The sequence below is a fragment of the Arachis ipaensis genome, chromosome B10 (genome assembly GCF_059453495.1).
Source record: "Arachis ipaensis isolate K30076 ecotype BB chromosome B10, ASM5945349v1, whole genome shotgun sequence".
Classification (NCBI taxonomy): Eukaryota; Viridiplantae; Streptophyta; class Magnoliopsida; order Fabales; family Fabaceae; genus Arachis; species Arachis ipaensis.
In genome coordinates, this window is record NC_142435.1 from 37,288,205 (window position 1) to 37,295,320 (window position 7,116).

Below are 7,116 nucleotides of genomic sequence, written 5' to 3' on the forward strand. Positions count from 1 at the left end.
CTGCCCAATTCTGGCGTCCAGCGCCAGAAACAAGTTGCAAAGTGGAGTTCAACGCCCAAAATGGCACAAAAGCTGGCATTCAACTCCAGGAATAATCTCTGCTCGTGTAACATTCAAGCTCAGCCCAAGCACACACCAAGTGGGCCCCGGAAGTGGATTTATGCATCATTTACTTACTTCTGTAAATCCTAGTAGCTAGTTTATTATAAATAGGACCTTTTACTATTGTATTAGATATCTTTGGAACCATCTTTGGATTATATTTTGATCTATTGATCACATTTTGGGGGCTGGCCATCTCGGCCATACCTGGACCTTTCACTTATGTATTTTCAACGGTAGAATTTCTACACTCCATAGATTAAGGTGTGGAGCTCTGCTGTTCCTCAAAGATTAATGCAAAGTACTACTGTTTTCTATTCAATTCTTCTTATTTCGCTTCTAAGATATTCATTCGCACTTCAACCTGAATGTGATGAACGTGACAATCATCACCATTCCTTATGAACGTGTGCCTGACAACCACTCCCGTTCTACATTAGATTGAATGAGTATCTCTTAGATCTCTTAATCAGAATCTTCGTGGTGTAAGCTAGAATGATGGCGGCATTCAAGAGAATCCGGAAGGTCTAAACCTTGTCTGTGGTATTCCGAGTAGGATTCAATGATTGAATGACTGTGACGAGCTTCAAACTCGCGATTACCGAGCGTAGTGACAGACGCAAAAGGATAGTAAATTCTATTCCAGCATGATCGAGAACCGACAGATGAATAGCCGTGCCGTGACAGGGTGCGTTGACCATTTTCACTGAGAGGATAGGATGAAACCATTGACAAGGGTGATGCCTCCAGACGATTAGCCGTGCCGTGACAGGGCATTTGGATCATTTTCCCGAGAGAAGACCGAAAGTAGCCATTAACAATGGTGATGTATCACATAAAGCCAGCCATGGAACGGAGTAAGACTGATTGGATGAAGATAGCAGGAAAGCAGAGGTTCAGAGGAACGAAAGCATCTCTATTCGCTTATCTGAAATTCTCACCAATGATTTACATAAGTATCTCTATCCCTATTTTATTAATTATTTTCGAAAACCACATTACTATTTTATATCCGCCTGACTGAGATTTACAAGGTGACCATAGCTTGCTTCATACCAACAATCTCCGTGGGATTCGACCCTTACTCACGTAAGGTATTACTTGGACGACCCAGTGCACTTGCTGGTTAGTTGTGCGAAGTTGTGAACCATGGTATTGGCATCATGTTTTTGGCGCCATTACCAGGGAAAGAAAGAGCAATGAATTTTACATAATCAAAGTGTAATCACTATTTCTGCGCACCAAGTTTTTGGCGCCGTTGCCGGGGATTGTTCGAGTTTGGACAACTGACGGTTCATCTTGTTGCTCAGATTAGGTAATTTTCTTTTTGTTTTGTTTTCAAAAAATTTTTTCAAAAATCTTTCAAAAATTTTTCTTTTGTTTTCGAAAAAATAAAATAAAATAATAAAAATAATGTTTTCAAAAATAAATTATTCTATGGCTTCAAAACTTTCAAGAATGAATTCTAGAGTTTCATGGTAACATGTTGAATCCTATCTGGCTGAAAAGCCATACCCAAACTCCTTTGGGATTGGTCTTCAACTAATCACCTCAATGGATGTAATTCCATTCTAAAGCTTGACTAGCTATTAAGCCATGTCTAACCCTCAGATTGGAGCTTTAGACTAAAGAGTACAAGATTCCTGGAATTCATATTAAAGATTTTGGAATCCTTATTTTTCCTTTTTCAAATGATTTTCGAAATTTTTAAAAGAAAATACAAAAAAAAGAGAAAAAAAAATTCATAAAATCATAAAAATCAAAAATATTTTTTGTGTCTCTTGTTTGAGTCTTGAGTCATGTTATAAGTTTGGTGTCAATTGCATGTTCATCTTGCATTTTTCGAAAAATTCATGCATTCATAGTGTTCTTCATGATCTTCAAGTTGTTCTTGGTAAGTCTTCTTGTTTGATCTTTGCATTTGCATATTTTGTGTCTTTTCTTGTTTTTCATATGCATTCTTGAATTCTTAGTGCCTAAGCATTAAAGAATTCTAAGTTTGGTGTCTTGCATGTTTTCTTTGCATTAAAAATTTTTCAAAAATGTGTTCTTGATGTTCATCATGATCTTCATAGTGTTCTTGGTGTTCATCTTGACATTCATAGCATTCTTGCATGCATTCATTGTTTTGATCCATAACTTTCATGCATTGCATCATTTTTCTTATTTTTCTCTCTCATCATAAAAATTCAAAAATCCAAAGAAAAAAAAATATATCTTTCCCTTTTTCTCTCTTAAAATTTCGAAAATTAGATTTGACTTTTTCAAAAATTTTTAAAATCTAGTTGTTTTTATGAGTCAAATCAAATTTTCAATTTAAAAAAAAAATCTTATCTTTTTCAAAATCTTTTTCAAAAATCAAATCTTTTTTCAATTTTTGTTAGTTATTTTTGAAAATTTCAAAAATATTTTTCAAAAATATTTTTCTTAATTTTACATCATATTTTCGAAAATAACATCATCAATTAATGTTTTGATTCAAAAATTTCAAGTTTGTTACTTACTTGTTAAGAAAGATTCAAACTTTAAGTTCTAGAATCATATCTTGTGATTTCTTGTGAATCAAGTCATTAATTGAGATTTTAAAAATAAAATCTTTTTCAAAAAACTAATTTCTATCATATCTTTTCAAAAATATCTTCTTATCTTACCTTTTTCAAAAAAGTGATTTCAAAATATCTTTTCTAACTTCTTATCTTCTTATCTTTTTAAAATTAATTTTCAAAATTTGTTTCAACTAACTAACTAACTTTTTGTTTGTTTCCTATCTTTTTCAAAACCACCTAACTAACTCTCTCTCTCTAATTTTCGAAAATATCTTCCCTCTTTTTCATAAATTCTTTTTAATTAACTAATTATTTTAATTTTTTATTTTAATTTTCGAAAAAAAATCACTAATCATTTTTCAAAAACAGTTTTCGAAAATTCCCTCTCTCTCTTTTCTTCTCCTTTTCTTCCACTCACCTAAAGGGAACCTCTATACTTGGGAAAAAAAGGATCCCTATTATTATTATTTTTTTGTGCCCTCTTCTTTGTCATATGAGCAGGAGCAAGGACAAGAACATCCTTGTTGAAGCAGATCCAGAACATGAAAGGACTCTGAAGAGGAAACTAAGAGAAGCTAAATTACAACTATCCAGCAAGCACCTGTCAGAAATTTTCGAACAGGAAGAGGAGATGGCAGCCGAAAATAATAATAATGCAAGGAGGATGCTTGGTGACTTTACTGCACCTAATTCCAATTTACATGGAAGAAGCATCTCCATTCCTGCCATTGGAGCAAACAATTTTGAGCTAAAACCTCAGCTAGTTTCTCTGATGTAGCAGAATTGCAAGTTTCATGGACTTCCATCTGATGATCCTTTTCAGTTCTTAACTGAATTCTTGCAGATCTGTGATACTGTTAAGACTAATGGAGTAGATCCTGAAGTCTACAGGCTCATGCTTTTCCCTTTTGCTGTAAGAGACAGAGCTAGAATATGGTTGGACTCTCAACCCAAAGACAGCCTGAACTCTTGGGATAAGCTGGTCACGGCTTTCTTAGCCAAGTTCTTTCCTCCTCAAAAGCTGAGCAAGCTTAGAGCTGATGTTCAAACCTTCAGACAGAAAGAAGGTGAATCCCTCTATGAAGCTTGGGAAAGATACAAGCAGCTGACCAAAAAGTGTCCTTCTGACATGCTTTCAGAATGGACCATCCTGGATATATTCTATGATGGTTTATCTGAGCTATCAAAGATGTCATTGGATACTTCTGCAGGTGGATCCATTCGCCTAAAGAAAATGCCTGCAGAAGCTCAAGAACTCATTGACATGGTTGCTAATAACCAGTTTATGTACACTTCTGAGAGGAATCCTGTGAGTAATGGGACGCCTATGAAGAAGGGAATTCTTGAAATTGATACTCTGAATGCCATATTGGCTCAGAACAAAATATTGACTCAGCAAGTCAATATGATTTCTCAGGGTCTGAATGGAATGCAAGCTGCATCCAACAGTACCCAAGAGGCATCTTCTGAAGAAGAAGCGGATGATCCTGAGAACCCTGCAATAGCAGAGTTAAAATACATGGGTGAACCATATGGAAACACCTACAATCCATCATGGAGAAATCACCCAAATCTCTCATGGAAGGATCAAAAGCCTCAACAAGGCTTTAATAATGGTGGAAGAAACAGGTTTAGCAATAGCAAGCCTTTTCCATCATCCACTCAGCAACAGACAGAGAATTCTGAGCAGAATCCATCTAGCTTAGCAAATTTAGTCTCTGATCTATCTAAGGCCAATGTGAGTTTCATGAATGAAACAAGGTCTTCCATTAGAAATTTGGAAGCACAAGTGGGCCAGCTGAGTAAAAGAATCACTGAAATCCCTCCTAGTACTCTCCCAAGCAATACAGAAGAGAATCCAAAAGGAGAGTGCAAGGCCATTGAATTAATTACCATGGCCAAACCCACAAGAGAGGAGAAGGACGTGAATCCCAAAGAGGAAAACCTCCTGGGACGTCCAGTGATCAATAAGGAGCTTCCCTCTGAGGAACCTAAGGACTCTGAGGCTCATCTAGAGACCATAGAGATTCCATTGAACCTCCTTATGCCATTCATGAGCTCTGATGAGTATTCCTCTTCTGAAGAGAATGAGGATGTCACTGAAGAGCAAGCTGCCAAGTTCCTTGGTGCAGTCATGAAGCTAAATGCCAAATTATTTGGTATTGAGACTTGGGAAGATGAACCTCCCTTGTTCACCAATGAACTAAGTGATCTGGATCAACTGACATTGCCTCAGAAGAGACAGGATCCTGGAAAGTTCATAATACCTTGTACCATAGGCACCATGATCTTTAAGGCTCTGTGTGATCTTGGTTCAGGAATAAACCTCATGCCCCTCTCTGTAATAGAGAAACTGAGAATCTATGGGGTGCAAGCTGCTAAAATCTCATTAGAGATGGCAGACAATTCAAGAAAACAGGCTTATGGACAAGTAGAGGACGTGTTAGTGAAGGTTGAAGGCCTTTACATCCCTACTGATTTCATAGTCTTGGATACTGGAAAGGAAGAGGATAAATCCATTGGCGCGCTTCCAATTGCATTGGAAAGTAGACATCCAGGGCTTTCCAGCAATATATAATAGTCTATACTTTGCCCAAGTTTAGACGACGCAAACTGGCGTTCAACGCCAACTCTCTGCCCAATTCTGGCGTCCAGCGCCAGAAACAAGTTGCAAAGTGGAGTTCAACGCCCAAAATGGCACAAAAGCTGGCGTTCAACTCCAGAAATAACCTCTGCACGTGTAACATTCAAGCTCAGCCCAAGCACACACCAAGTGGGCCCCGGAAGTGGATTTATGCATCATTTACTTACTTCTGTAAATAATAAACCCTAGTAGCTAGTTTATTTATAATAAACCCTAGTAGCTAGTTTATTATAAATAGGACCTTTTACTATTGTATTAGATATCTTTGGAACCATCTTTGGATTATATTTTGATCTATTGATCACGTTTTGGGGGCTGGCCATCTCGGCCATGCCTGGACCTTTCACTTATGTATTTTCAACGGTAGAGTTTCTACACTCCATAGATTAGGTGTGGAGCTCTGCTGTTCCTCAAAGATTAATGCAAAGTACTACTGTTTTCTATTCAATTCTTCTTATTTCGCTTCTAAGATATTCATTCGCACTTCAACTTGAATGTGATGAACGTGACAATCATCACCATTCCTTATGAACGCGTGCCTGACAACCACTCCCGTTCTACATTAGATTGAATGAGTATCTCTTAGATCTCTTAATCGGAATCTTCGTGGTGTAAGCTAGAATGATGGCGGCATTCAAGAGAATCCGGAAGGTCTAAACCTTGTCTGTGGTATTCCGAGTAGGATTCAATGATTGAATGACTGTGACGAGCTTCAAACTCGCGATTTCCGGGCGTAGTGACAGACGCAAAAGGATAGTAAATTCTATTCCAGCATGATCGAGAACCGACAGATGAATAGCCGTGCCGTGACAGGGTGCGTTGACCATTTTCACTGAGAGGATAGGATGAAACCATTGACAAGGGTGATGCCTCTAGACGATTAGCCGTGCCATGACAGGACATTTGGATCATTTTCTCGAGAGAAGACCGAAAGTAGCCATTGACAATGGTGATGTATCACATAAAGCCAGCCATGGAAAGGAGTAAGACTGATTGGATGAAGATAGCAGGAAAGCAGAGGTTCAGAGGAACGAAAGCATCTCTATTCGCTTATCTGAAATTCTCACCAATGATTTACATAAGTATCTCTATCCCTATTTTATTAATTATTTTCGAAAACCACATTACTATTTTATATCCGCATGACTGAGATTTACAAGGTGACCATAGCTTGCTTCATACCAACAATCTCCATGGGATTCGACCCTTACTCACGTAAGGTATTACTTGGACGACCTAGTGCACTTGCTGGTTAGTTGTGCGAAGTTGTGAACCATGGTATTGGCATCATATTTTTGGCGCCATTACCAGGGAAAGAAAGAGCAATGAATTTTACATAATCAAAGTGTAATCACAATTTCTGCGCACCAATAAATACGGTCCAGGTGACTTGGATGAAGTGGAGGAGGCTATAGTGGGGTTTTTCCAGGAAGCTTGGGGGAGAGCCCCGTATCTGGATATGAAAAGGTTTCTTCAGGGGTCTCCGAATTTTGTGCGAACCCAAATAGGTAGCCTTGTTATTGATTTTTGATAGGGTCCGACTTGTAATCGTCCGGTTTATTATTTCCGACTTTCCGACTTGTAGACTAACCTTTCGTTTTCTTGGTCTTTCAGAAATGGTGAAGAAAGGTTCTAGCTCCTCTTACCGGAAGGTCCAAGATGCCAAGAAGAGATCTCGGGCTCGAGTCGATGCCGCAATGGCTGCTGGCACTCCTCCTCCTCCTCCTCCACCTCCTCTTCCTCGCAACGTGGGGACCTCTGAAGAGAGAACTTTTGCGTGGTCTAGAAATTCGCAGATAAATCCTCGTTGCAGGTATAGCTTCT

The 7,116-nt window shown here is 38.3% G+C and overlaps 1 non-coding gene across 1 annotated transcript; it reads right to left on the reverse strand.

Annotated features, from left to right (window-relative positions):
- Positions 1 to 3,675: 3,675 nt before the first annotated feature.
- Positions 3,676 to 3,783, reverse strand: LOC148579710 (small nucleolar RNA R71). The gene has a single exon (XR_015896319.1). It is a non-coding gene; the product is annotated as a small nucleolar RNA R71 (small nucleolar RNA).
- Between the last annotated feature and the right edge of the window lie 3,333 nt (positions 3,784 to 7,116).